The following is a 13,540-nucleotide window of genomic DNA, read 5'->3' as shown; positions in this document are numbered from 1 at the left end:
TTCTTATTAACATTTTTTTTCTAGCTTACTCTATTGTAAGAATGCAATATATAATACACATAAAATATAAAATATGTGTTAATCAATCATGTTATCAGTAAAGCTCTCAGTCAACAGTAGGCTATTAGCAGTTAAGTTTTGGGGGAGTCAAAAATTATATGCAAATTTTTGACAACATGGGGGAAGACTTAGTGCCCTTAACCTCTGCATTCTCCAAAGGTCAACTGCATTTTTTAATATTGCCTTTATTGACTGAATAAACCTTTCCCTGTCCAGAATTTTTTATCAGCCAGGATTATTGATCTCATGATTTGTATATGATCAATCTCCTTTAGGAATGGGGTTAATATGTAGTAGTATTAACCTAAGTATGGACCAGCATCACGTAGGAGTTTATTGGCAATGTAGAGTCTGGGACCCACCCGAGACCTTCTGAGTCAGAGCCTGCATTTTAACAAGACCCCAAAATGCACCCATCTTCTGCATGTTTTCCTTTCTTTTATGGATGGGAAAACCGGCCAGGAATGTTAAAGAACTCATCCAATATAGGAAAAGAGTAGAGAAAAAAGACAGAACCAGGCCTCCCTGTCTAAGACTTTCTATTCTATCAGACTGTATTTCTGAACTGCTAAGATTTTGTTTTATTTTGTTTGAATATAAGGAGGCACTTACTCTTTATAGAGCAATTTCTTTGGACAATAGTTCAACTGCATTTTTAATACTTTGTCTTCTAACTTTTATATTAGGAAAGTGATTTAAGTACCACCATTGCAATCTTACAGCATTCTAAATTTGACTATAAACTTACTTTTACCAGTGAGTAAACATATGAACACTTTTATATGTTTTTGTGTTACTAATTAGCATCCTTTTCTTTAAGCTTAAAGAACTCCTTTTAGCATTTCTTGTGAGGCAAGTGTAGTAGCAAATCTGAGGAAGCCCAGCTTTTGTTTGCTTGGGAAAGTCTATCTCTCCTTCAGTTCTGAAGGACAGGTTTGCCACGTATAGTATTCTTGATTGGCAGGGTTTTTTTTTTTTTTCTCCTTTAGCATTTTGAATATCTCATCCTACTCTCTCCTGGCCTGCAGGCTTTCTGCCAAGATATCTACTCATAGCCTTGTGGAGTTTCCCTTGAATGTTACAATCTGCTTCTCTCTTGCTGACTTCAAAATTCTGGCTTTGACTTTTGATAATTTTATTATAATGCGATGTGCCTCATTATAATCTTCTTTGGATTTTCCTGTTTGGGAATTTTTGAGCTTCATGAACCAAGATGTTAATATCCCTCTCAAGATTTGGGAAGTTTTCAGCCATTATTTCTTTAAGTAAGTTTTTGTCCCCTTTTTCTATTTCTCTTTCATAATGTATATATAAATCCATGTACTTGATGATGTCCAATAAATCTAATCAGCTTCACTCTTTATTGTTATTTTTTCTCCTTTAACTGGATAATTTTATCTAATCTGTCTGGGCTCACATATTTTTTTTCTTCTGCTTAAGTCTGTTGCTGAAGCTCTCTATTTAATTTTTCATTTAATTATATTATTCAGTTCCAGAATTTCTGCTTGCATCTTTTTAATAATTTCTATCACTTTATCGAACTTCCAATTTTGTTGATGTATTTTTTCTGAGTTCATTGAGTTGTCTGTTTTCTCTTATAGTTTGCTGGGTTTCCTTAGAACAATTATTTTGAATCCTTCATCAGGCAATTTATAGATCTCTATTTCTTTGGGGTGGTTACTGATATATTATTGTGTTCTTTTAGTGAAGTCACGTTTCCTTGATTTTTTGCATTCTTCGAAGTCTTTCACTACTATCTTCACATTTGAAAAAGTAGTTATCTCTTCCAGTCTTTACTAACTTCAAAAGAGAAATACTTTCACTAGTCAGCTTAAATAGGGATTCTGGTGGTCTCTCAGAACTTTTCTATAGATGCATACGCTCCACTTCCCTTGTTCCCTCTTGAGTGGGGTAGAAAAGTCTCAAGATTATATTAATATGTTGTCTTATTCTGCAGTGCTATAACAAAATACCTGAGACTGTGTAATTTATAAGCAATAAAAATTTATTTCTTATGATTTTGGAGCTGGGAGGTCCAAGATCAAGGCTCCAGAAGGATTGATGCCTGATGAAAGCTGCTCTCTGCTTCAGGATGGTATTTTCTTGCTGCATTCTTCATAGGAGAAGTCTCACCTGGCAAAAGGGATGGAAGGGCAAAAGAGAACTCCCATAAACCTTGACCTCTTTTATGAGTTCTCATCCCATTCAAGTGAGAAGAGTCCTCATTACTTAATTACCTCCCAAAGGTCAGACTTCTTAGTACTATTGCATTGAGGATTCAGCTTCAACATAAATTTTAAATTTTAAATTTTCATTCAAATTACAGCATATTCCTTCTCTTGGTCTTGGAAAAGTCAGGCCATGTGCAATGTAAGCCTCCTGTTTATCTTCCCTAGGAAGTGCCTTGAAAAATTCAAGATTAGTTGCCTCTTTCCAATCCTGAATCAAGTTAGTTGTCTTCGTGTTCCCATGCACAATCTGCAGAAGCTTGTACATGCTATCCGTGGGGGTGTATTCAGGGTGCCAGCTACACGGGGGAAAGGCATGCAGAAGGTTGGAAGCACACATGGGCTAGGCAGGGGATCTGCAGATTATGCATTCTATGCAGTTTGTGGCTGGCCCTCTTGATGGAATTTGGGAGGTAGTTAATAGAAACTGTGGCTCTTTGCTGAATTCCATACCTAGGTTGCTGTGAGTTCTGCCCCTTTTCCCTGCTCCTAGCTACCCCAGATTATTCTACCATACTGATTCCCTCAGGGTTCTGACCTGGGTGAGGCAGAAGTGGGTCTCTTCTACAGCATCCTACAGCTGAGGAAATTGGGCACTCACTGTTCTCACTTTCCCCTGTGGAAGAAATCAGGCTGAAGTGGTCTCCCTTGGCACTGAGCTGTGCCACACTGGGGGAGGGGTGACACAGGTAAAGTAAAACTGTTCTTACCTTCTTTAATGCATCTATTCTTGGATTTATTTATTCATTTATTTTTTATTTTTTGCTCCAAACAAGGTGCTATGATCTCTCTGCTGAACTTCTGAGCTCCCACAAAGGTTCTCTTACCTGTGAGTGGTTGGCAAAATTAGTGTTTCTGTGGGAGGGATGAAGGTTGACTACTCATCCATTGACTACGGCCATTCTCCCATCTTGCTGATGTCACCTGCAGCATTGTTTCTTAGAAATGCCAAGATGCCCCTATACATTCAAAATTATAATGTGGCAACTGAAGACTCAGTTTTGGTCATATCTGTGCACCATATTAGTCTATAAAGCTCCTGCATTAAAAAAATTCTTCACTTGCCAACTATCTATCTATATCTATATTCTTATCTATATACTCTCTACACACTTTAGTTTCTTAATCCTGCTTTTTCAGCTTAGCATAAGATTGACAGATCTAGCAAACAGAATTAAGAATGCCCAGTTAAATTTGCATTTCATATAAATAATGAATAATTTTTATTATAAGTATGTCCCAAATGTTACATGTATTTTATCTGAAAACCCTAGCCAAGAACACTTTCTGAAGGCTAGAGTGCTCATGCTTTATTTTGCCCTTCCTCAGCCAGATTTTCCTTCATATTACCGGTGTTTACATTAAGTTCCTATCCCTTTCTTTCCCTTTATTCATTCATCCAACTGGCTCATGGTATTTATGTTTGGGCTGGATCTTAGAGTTCTAGATTTAGAAAAGATATGAGACTCAGAGATCAAGAGCCTTAAAACTTGGAGTTGGGAGAGTTTATGGCTAATGCTGTGATAGCATTTCAAATAGGTAATGACTTTTGTAGGCTTGCCTGAGAATTTACCAATTGTTTAGAAAATTTTTTCTCAAAGAAGGTAAATTTTGAGTTCCAAATTGAATTAGTAACCTAGTAGTAGAGATATAGGGGAGGGGAGAGATTAGAGGAATATTTTGATGGTAAAATAGAATTTGGTGATTACTTGTATACAGACAATGAGGGAGGAATGAAAGATGACACCCAGATTCCTAGTTTGGATAACTGGATTGATAATGAAATAATGAAGCACATATTAAGAAAATACAAAATAAGAAAACAGCTCAAGAATATATGTGTGTTTGTGTGTGTGTGTGTATGTGTGTGTGTGTGTGTGTGTGTGTATTTGAAGTAATCAGAGAGCTACCAAGGCAGCCAGGACTTGAAGGGCCAATATTTTAAAAACAAGAGAAGAATGTTGAGGTGAACCAGACAATCAGTGATGCTTTTCACCCAAGGCATTTGTCATTTTATAAGCATTGGTAGAGACATTGAGAAGATAAATAGCACTTTCAGAATTTCAAAAGAATGGGGAGACAAATAATAGAACTTCAGAGCTCACCAGGATGGAAGATCCTGGGTAAACCAATAAACCCAGGCTTTCAGAAAAGAAAGGGCTTTACCTTAGGAATAAAGGTGAAACTAGAAATAGATTGGCCCTTAGTAAGAGCAAAACCTTGCTTCAAATCAGAATGGTGCCAAACTGGATTAAGTTGATCACTTTCTGTTCTAAACCCTCACTGGAGAAAGGAAACCTTATTGTGAGCCTCCACTTTCAACTTGTCACTTTATTTTTTCATATATAATGTCTGGACTCAATCAAAACTTACAAAGCAAACCATAAGATCAGACTAGTGTCTGAAAAACCAGAGGGAAAAAGACAAAACTAATTGAGATATTAGAGTTATCAGGCACAAACATGAAAACAACTGTGATTAATATGTTTAAATTGCCAAACATGTTTTTCCATTTTTTCCAAATCCCAGGCATATCTTGTTACCACAATATTAGGAATAGTTAAAAAAAATACATTGAGAAGGATGTAGAAAAATAAATAAGTTACAAAGCAGGTAGAAATGTTCCATGTCTTGATGGCAACATATGGCATCTTGATTATGTTGTTTTTACAGGAATACACGTTTGTCAAAACTCATCAAATTGCATTTTTTAAATGAGTAAAGTTTATTGGTTGTTTGTAAGTTTTACCACAATATAGCCTTAAATTCAATCTCAAACACTACATTCAAAAGGAAAATTTTAAAAATCAAATATTCATAAATGCTGATTCAAAATGAATGTAATCTTGAGACACACCTACCATGTCAGAGAAGGGAAATATGTCAGACAGTTTGGTGACATCAAAGGAATAAGATGTGTATTCTCTTTCTCTCTCTTTCCCTCTCTGTTTCTCTGTCTCTATCCACACAGCCAGAAGTATCATATCTTATTATTGCAAGTTCTCTATCTCACAGTTGATACTTCCCATAGTTAAGATAGAATAAAGTTGACAGAAAACAAGCCATCTCAGGTTTCACTCCTTCTTAATAGGCACGAATTTCCAGTCCACATTTTTCCTGTACTCTGTGGCTCTACTGACCGCTGACTTTTACCTAGACATTTGACTTTCTTCTTGGTGCAGTTTCCATAAAACCCCTTAGTAGATATTTTCAAGCCATCTGGGTCCCGAACCCCACCTTTTGCCTGTACCCAGTATCTGGTCCCACTTCTCTCCCTGATTCTGATTCCATTACCATCCTAACCATTTCCTCCCTCCCAATGTTTAGCTGTTCACTGCTTTCTTAGTATTCTCTAATGCTACAGTCTATGATACAGGAGAGCAGGAACTTTCAGAATAGTTGGCACATTGGTCAACGAATCTCAGATTACAAAATAAATTTTAAAATCCAAGTCATTGCTTCAAACGTCTGTTAAGATTTCAAGGTTACATAGAAAAATAAGACTTTATTTCAAACATAAACTTTAAAGTTTTAGAATAAAAACAACCAAACTATTTCCCAGAACAGGAAGGATCGTTTTTCAAAAGTTGAAAAGCCTAACAGATTTTCAAAGCATAGTGATAATGCATTACCAACACCAATGCCCTCAGTCTAAAAAGATAATATTACCCACCAAAGCATCATCAGAACCAACTGAATTTTCCTCTTTTTAAATTATTTCACTCTCTTCTCTGTTATTCTTTTATTCTCTTGATTTTTTTATTATAGTCTTTCAAATTCTCATCATATTTCTCCTTCCAACTCCCTCCCTTTTAACTGGTTATGATATGGAATTTACAATTAAATTATCTGTTATATTTCTTGAATATAATTGTGGGCATATCCTGCCTTCACTTTAAGATTGCAGATTAAAACTGAGTCAAAGTATTTCCCTTTCCAGTATCTAACAAAATGGAAGAGACGAGAATTTTTAAAAATTATAAAACCTAAAACCTAAAGGAGAAGTCACTAGTAGCCACAAAACAAGAAAAGGGGAGTTGCTTAATGCATAAACTCCAAAAACTGGTAAATAGGGAAAGATACTGAAGACTGTGAAATGAAACAGAGAGGGTGCCCTGCTTTGCTTTTACTTGTGCCCAAACCCCCAGAAGTTGTACTTCTGAATTGATGAACTCAAACCTCAAAAGAAGTTAACTGAGTCACTGTCTTTTTTCCTTTCCAAATGAGAAATCGGGGGGGGCGGGGAAGAGAATGAAATAGGGACTCACCCTACAGAAAAGAAAGCTCCACAGCTGTACAGTCTAAGGAGCAAAGTCTACATTTCCACAAGAAAGGAAAATATCACTCCAGTAAGTCTTGACACAGGACCATCAATAAAGTTCCAGAAAATGAGCAGGGCTCAATTCTTTAACAAAGACTGTAAATAACCTAACCCAGCTGAGCTTTCTCCCTCTGTTGCTATTCTCTTGGTTTATAACAGAATGGGTAGAACACAAGGATACTCAGGCACCAACCTAAAGCTCTGAGGAGCAAACAAAATCGTCATAGATAATGTTTTAAAAAATAAGAAATAACCCTCTGCACATCAGAGCAAATAGAATGCCTAGACAGAACCACCCAAACTTAAAAAAAAAAAAAATGAGATGGCAGGCAATTATATAACTTTTATATGATAAGGAAGAAAGAGAGGAAAGGAAGGACAAAGAACTAAATAAGTTCTTTCCCAAAGGAAAACTGCTCTGCACTATAGAATAATTTACAAAGTACTTGATCTTGCTAAAACAGACTCAGACCGGTTCCAAGATGGCCAAACAGGAACAGCTCTGATCTGCAGCTTCCAGCGTGATCGATGCAGAAGACGGGTGGTTTCTGCATATCCAACTGAGGTACCTGGTTCATCTCATTGGGACTGGTTGGACAGTGGGTGCAGCCCATGGAGGGCAAGCTGAAGCAGGGTGGGGCATTGCCTCACCAGGGAAGCGCAAGGGGTCAGGGGATTTCCCTTTCCTAGCCAAGGGAAGCCATAACAGAAAGTACCTGGAAAAATGGGACACTCTCACCCAAATACTGCACTTTTCCCAAGGTCTTAACAACTGGTAGACAAGGAGATTCTCTTCCGTGCCTGGCTCGGAGGGTCCCACACCCATGGAGCCTTGCTCATTGCTAGCGCAGCAGTCTGAGATTGAACTGCGAGATGGCAGCCTGGCTGGGAGAGGGGCATCTGCCATTGCTGAGGCTTAAGTAGGTAAGCAAAGCAGCCAGGAAGCTCGAACTGGGCAGAGCCCACCGCATCTCAGCAAGGCCTACTACCTCTATAGACTCCACCTCTGTGGTCAGGGCATAGCTGGACAAAAGGCAGCAGACAACTTGTACAGACGTAAACATGCCTGTTTGACAGCTTTGAAGAGAGTAGTGGTTCTCCCAACATGGAGTTTGAGCTCTGAGAATGGATAGACTGCCTCCTCAAGTGGGTCCCTGACTCTTGTGTAGCCTAACTGGGAGACACTTCCCAGTAGGGGCCAACAGATACCTCATATAGGTGGGTGCCCCTCTGGGATGCACCTTCCAGAGGAATGATCAGGTAGCAATATTTGCTGTCCTGCAATATTTGCTGTTTTGCAGCCTCCACTGGTGATACCCAGGCAAACAGGGTCTGGAGTGGACCTCCAGCAAACTCCAACAGACTTGCAGCTGAGGGTCCTGACTGTTAGAAGGAAAACCAACAAACAGAAAGGACATCCACACCAAAACCCCATCTGTACCTCATGATCATCAGAGACCAAAGGTAGATACAACCACAAAGGTGGGGGGGAAAACAGAGCAGAAAAGCTGAAAATTATGAAAATCAGAGTATCTCTCCCCGTCCAAAGGAACATAGCTCCTTGCCAGCAATGGAACAAAGCTGGATGGAGAATGACTTTGACAAGTTGAGAGAAGAAGGCTTCAGACAATCAAACTTTTCTGAGCTAAAGGAGGAAGTTCGAACCCAGCACAAAGAAGCTAAAAACCTTGAAAAAAGATTAAACGAATGGCTAACTAGAATAACCACTGCAGAGAAGTCCTGAAATGACCTGATGGAGCTGAAAACCATGGCACAAGAACTACATGACGAATGCACAAGCTTCAGTAGCCGATTCGATCAACTAGAAGAAAGAGTATCAGTGATTGAAGATCAAATGAATGAAATGAAGCGAGAAAAAAAATTTAGAGAAAAAAGAGTGAAAAGAAATGAACAAAGCCTCCAAGAAATACGGGACTATGTGAAAAGACCAAATCTACATCTGACTAGTGTACCTGAAAGTGATGGGGAGAATGGAACCAACTTGGAAAACACTCTGCAGGATATTATCCAGGAGAACTTCCCCAAACTAGCAATGGCAACAAAACCCAAAATTGAGAAATGGGATCTAATTAAACTAAAGAGCTTCTGCATGGCAAAAGAAACTACCATCAGAGTAAACAGGCAACCTACAGAATGGGAGAAAATTTTTGCAATCTACCTATCTGACAAAGGGCTAATATCCAGAATCTACAAAGGACTCAAACAAATTTACAAGAAAAAAACAAACAACCCCATAAAAGTGGGCAAAGGATGTGAACAGACACTTCTCAAAAGAAGACATTTATGCAGCCAACAGACAGACACGTGAAAAAAAATGCTCATCATTACTGGTCATCAGAGAAATGCAAATCAAAACTACAGTGAAATACCATCTTATGCCAGTAAGAATGGCAATCATTAAAAAGTCAGGAAACAACAGATGCTGGAGAGGATGTGGAGAAATAGGAATGCTTTTACACTGTTGGTGGGAATGTAAATTAGTTCAACCATTGTGGAAGACAGTGTGGTGATTCTCCAAGTATTTAGAACTAGTAATACCATTTGACCCAGCAATCTCATTACTGGGTATATACCTAGAGGATTATAAATCATGGTACTATAAAGACACATGCACACGTATGTTTATTGTGGCACTATTCACAATAGGAAAGACTTGGAACCAATCCAAATGTCCATCAATGATAGACTGGATTAAGAAAATGTGGCACATATACACCATGGAATATTATGCAGCCATAAAAAGGATGAGTTCATGTCCTTTGCAAGGACATAGATGAAGCTGAAAACCATCATTCTCAGCAAACTATCCCAAAGACAGAAAACCAAACACCGCATGTTCTCACTCATAGGTGGGAATTGAACAATGAGAACACTTGGACACAGGGCAGGGAACATCACACACACTGGGGCCTGTTGGAGGTCGGGGGCTGGGGGAGGGATAGCATTAGGAGACATACCTGATGTAAATAACAAGTTGACAGGTGCAGCAAACCAACATGGCACATGTATACCTATATATCATACCTGCATGTCATGCACATGTACCCTACAACTTAAAGTATTTTTAAAAATAGAATAAAAATAGCAAAAACAAACAAACCAACAAAAAGACTCAAAGGCCCTATGATAACAACAACCTACCAAGATGTAAAAAGTTGTTGCATACCTGAGGAAGCAATGGGGGTCCTAAACAACCTCATATAAAAGTAATAAATATTTTAGAAACAATATGAAACACAGTGGCTATTGCTGTATATACAATTACCAACATAGCAGAAAGACTTGAACTAATCATGGTGAATAACATTTAAAAAGAAATCAAAGCATTTAGGAATGATGTAATAGATATGGTATAGAGAAAAATGTGATCTAAAACAAGGATAATTGGTGCCATCAAGGTAACAAACCCAACAAATAAACAGAAAAAAAAAGGCAAACACATAGTGCAAGAGACCATTCCTGAAGCAAAGAGTTAAAAGTAATACTTAAGTCCAGGCACGGTAGCTCACACTTGTAATCCCAGCACTTTGGGAGGCCGAGGCAGGCAGATCACGAGGTCAAGAGATTGAGACTATCCTGGCCAACATGGTGAAACCCTATCTCTACTAAAAATACAAAAATTAGCTGGGCATGGTGGCGTTATGCCTGTAGTCCCAGCTACTCAGGAGACTGCAGCAGGCGAATTGCTTGAACCCAGGAGGCAGAGGTGGCAGTGGACCAAGATCCTGCCACTGCACTCCAGCCTGACGACAGAGCAAAATCAAAAAATAAATAAATAAAAAATAATGCCTGCATTTGCAGTTGTTTTTTCCTGTATTTTCCAGAAAAGTTTGATACAGAACACTCTACACTGAGCATAGCCAAGTTACATTATTAAAATTCAAAGATAAAGAAATAATTCTTCAAGTAATAAGCCAGAAAAGAAAATCATGTACACTGGGAAAAAAATCAGACTTCCTCATAATGACAGTAAATGCCAAAGACAAAGGAGTAATGCTCACAATGTTCTGAAGCAAAGAAGGTGTGATCCAAGAACGTCCTACCCATCCAGAATGCATTTGACTAGAGGAGAACAGTAGGCAGACTTTCTCAAACATGACAGAATTCAGGAAATACAACATTCATAAGCGTCTCTTGGGGAAAAAATATTAAAATATGAATCAAAATAAAGAACACAGAAATAAAATCATCCAAGTTTTAAAAAACTGATAGGCATTAAATCCATTTATATATTGAGCTAAATACTAAACTAATCAAACTAAGAGAATTATGATTACAGAAAAAACCTAAAAGTTACATTTTTAGACAATATAAAAATATTACCAAAATTTGGGAAGCAGTGGGAGAAAGTTTGAGAATGCTAGGATTGAAATATGTAGCTGAAGGCCAGGCGCGGTGGCTCAAGCCTGTAATCCCAGCACTTTGGGAGGCCGAGACGGGCGGATCATGAGGTCAGGAGATCGAGACCATCCTGGCTAACACGGTGAAACCCCGTCTCTACTAAAAAAATACAAAAAACTAGCCGGGCGAGGTGGCGGGCGCCTGTAGTCCCAGCTACTCGGGAGGCTGAGGCAGGAGAATGGCGTAAACCCGGGAGGCAGAGCTTGCAGTGAGCTGAGATCCAGCCACTGCACTCTAGCCTGGGTGACAGAGCGAGACTCCGTCTCAAAAAAAAAAAAAAAAAAAAGAAATATGTAGCTGAAGAATTATTATTGTTTTTTAAATTTCTTTTTTAATCTGAAAGAAAACTTTTAGGAAATAATAGATCTTGTCTATTCTTTTCTTTTCTTTCTTTGAGACTGAGTATCGCTCTGTCACCCAGGCTGGAGTGCAGTGGCACGATCTCGGCTCACGGCAACCTCTGCCTCGCAGGTTCAAGTGATTCTCCTGCCTCAGCTTCCCAAGTAGCTAGAACTACAGGCTCATGCCACCACCCCCGGCTAATTTCTTTGTATTTTTAATAGAGACGGGGTTTTACTATGTTGGCCAGGTTGCTCTTGATCTCCTGACCTCGTGATCCACCTGCCTTGGCCTCCCAAAGTGCTGGGATTACATGAGTCACTGTACCTGGCCAATCTTGTGTATTCTAAGGAAATATTTATTTAGAGTTCAACAATTCTCTGTTTCTGCTTCTATTAAATTTAAGTAAAATTATACTTTTTGCATTAAAGTGTCTTCTGTAATGTCTCCATCTTAATAAAGATATTTCTAATTAACCTGTGTGTGTGTGCATGTGTGTGCATTATACGTTAGAATGTTTTGTGTTGCTATAAAGGAATACCTTTATATATATGTACCTTTATATAAAGACATGGGGTAATTTTTAAAGAACAGAGGTTTATTTAGCTCCAGGTTCTACAAACTATACAAGAAGAATGGCACCAGCATCTGCTTCTAGTAAAGGACTCAGGCTGTTTCCACTCATGGTGGAAGGTGAAGGGGAACCATTGTAATTTTGCAGAGATGACATGGTGAGGGAGGAAGCAAGAGACCTTGGGGGCAGGAGCCAGGCTCTTTTAAACAACCAGCTCTTGTAGGAACTAACAGACTGAGAACTCTCTCACTCCCTCCCAGGAAGGGCACTATTTATGAGGGATCTGCCCCCAAGACCCAAACACCTCCCATTAAGCACCACCTCCAACACCAGGGACCAAATTTCTACTTCAGGTTTGGAGGAGTCAAACAGTATATATGCATAAAAAGATGGACTCTAAAATGATGTTCCTCTCATGATAACAGTGAATTTTTTCTGAGCAGTAGCATTGAGTGATTTTTTTTGTCTTCTGAATTTGTTATAATAAGCACATATTTCTACAAAAATAATAGATTATTTTGCAGATATGGGGTCTTGTTGTGTTGCCCAGGCTAGTCTAGAACCCCTGGCCTTTAAGCAATCCTCCTGCTTCAGCCTTCCAAAACACTGGGATTACAGAAGTAAGCTACTGCACCCAGCCTAGTATTTTTTTAAGCATAAGAATATATCAAGATAAATATTTAATATTGGGAACTGAAAATATGGATGCTTGCTATTTTCTGTACATTTCTGTGGTGTTTACATTAAAAAATGTATTGATAAACTAGTTTCTAGTTTTCTTCTTTACTGTCTTGATTTTTCAGAGGGGGGTGTTCTTATTTGATATTTCCTCTATGGTTTTCTGGGTTTCAATAGAAAAACTGTTGCCCATTTCTAGTTTAGATAGGGATTCATTTAGGAGGGAAAAGAAGCAATATCTGAAAATTGCTGGTTAATAATCAGTCAACTACATGCTACTTAGTTTACATTAGCACAAAGAAAACAATGGATTCTGGAAAGCTGATGTCTGGAAAAATATCATTTTATTATGAACTAAATTGTAATTGGACACATAAAACAAAGAAATTCTTCCACTGAACAGATACACTACATAAGAAGCATTTCCCAGATACTTTGTTTCAATATAGGTTAATGGGATTCTGCACCATAAATCTAGTCCCTTTCCCTAAAGGGAAAATGTTTATTGGCACCAAAAATTTACTATGTTCTATGTAAGGAGAAGTACCAAGGCAGATGAAATTGAAGCACATGTTTCCAGTCGATATAATGTAAACTTATTTTTTAAAGCATTGCAAAAAGGAAAAAAAAGGTGGGGGAATACTAGAAATATTCAAGGTGGGTTAAGCATACCCTCAAAATCAAAGAAAAACACTCAAACTAAAGAGTTAAAAAATTAAATACTTTGTAGCAGATACATGTAAGTATATGTAATTTTTCCAAAACCAACTCAGAGTAGCATAACTTCAGTTTATAGGTTCAAATTGTGAATTTATACACACAACATGTGTTACGAACTTGGTCAGACTGAAAGCTCACATATGTGCTTTATACCATCCCCTCTGACCTTAGTATTTGGTTTTCCATCATTTTAGAATA

At 38.2% G+C, this 13,540-nt stretch overlaps 1 long non-coding RNA gene across 1 annotated transcript in view; it reads right to left on the bottom strand.

Annotated features, from left to right (window-relative positions):
- Positions 1-2,042: 2,042 nt before the first annotated feature.
- LOC139358029 (uncharacterized) overlaps positions 2,043-13,540 on the bottom strand; it is a 46,849-nt gene continuing 35,351 nt past the window's right edge. Inside the window, exons 3-4 of the long non-coding RNA XR_011612239.1 lie at positions 2,999-3,115; positions 2,043-2,193 (exon numbers count right to left, since the gene is read on the bottom strand). This is a non-coding gene — a long non-coding RNA (uncharacterized lncRNA). The remainder of the gene's footprint in view (positions 2,194-2,998; positions 3,116-13,540) is intronic.

The sequence above is a fragment of the Macaca nemestrina genome, chromosome 13, assembly GCF_043159975.1.
Source record: "Macaca nemestrina isolate mMacNem1 chromosome 13, mMacNem.hap1, whole genome shotgun sequence".
NCBI lineage: Eukaryota > Metazoa > Chordata > Mammalia > Primates > Cercopithecidae > Macaca > Macaca nemestrina.
This window is presented reverse-complemented; position numbering and strand designations above follow the sequence as displayed.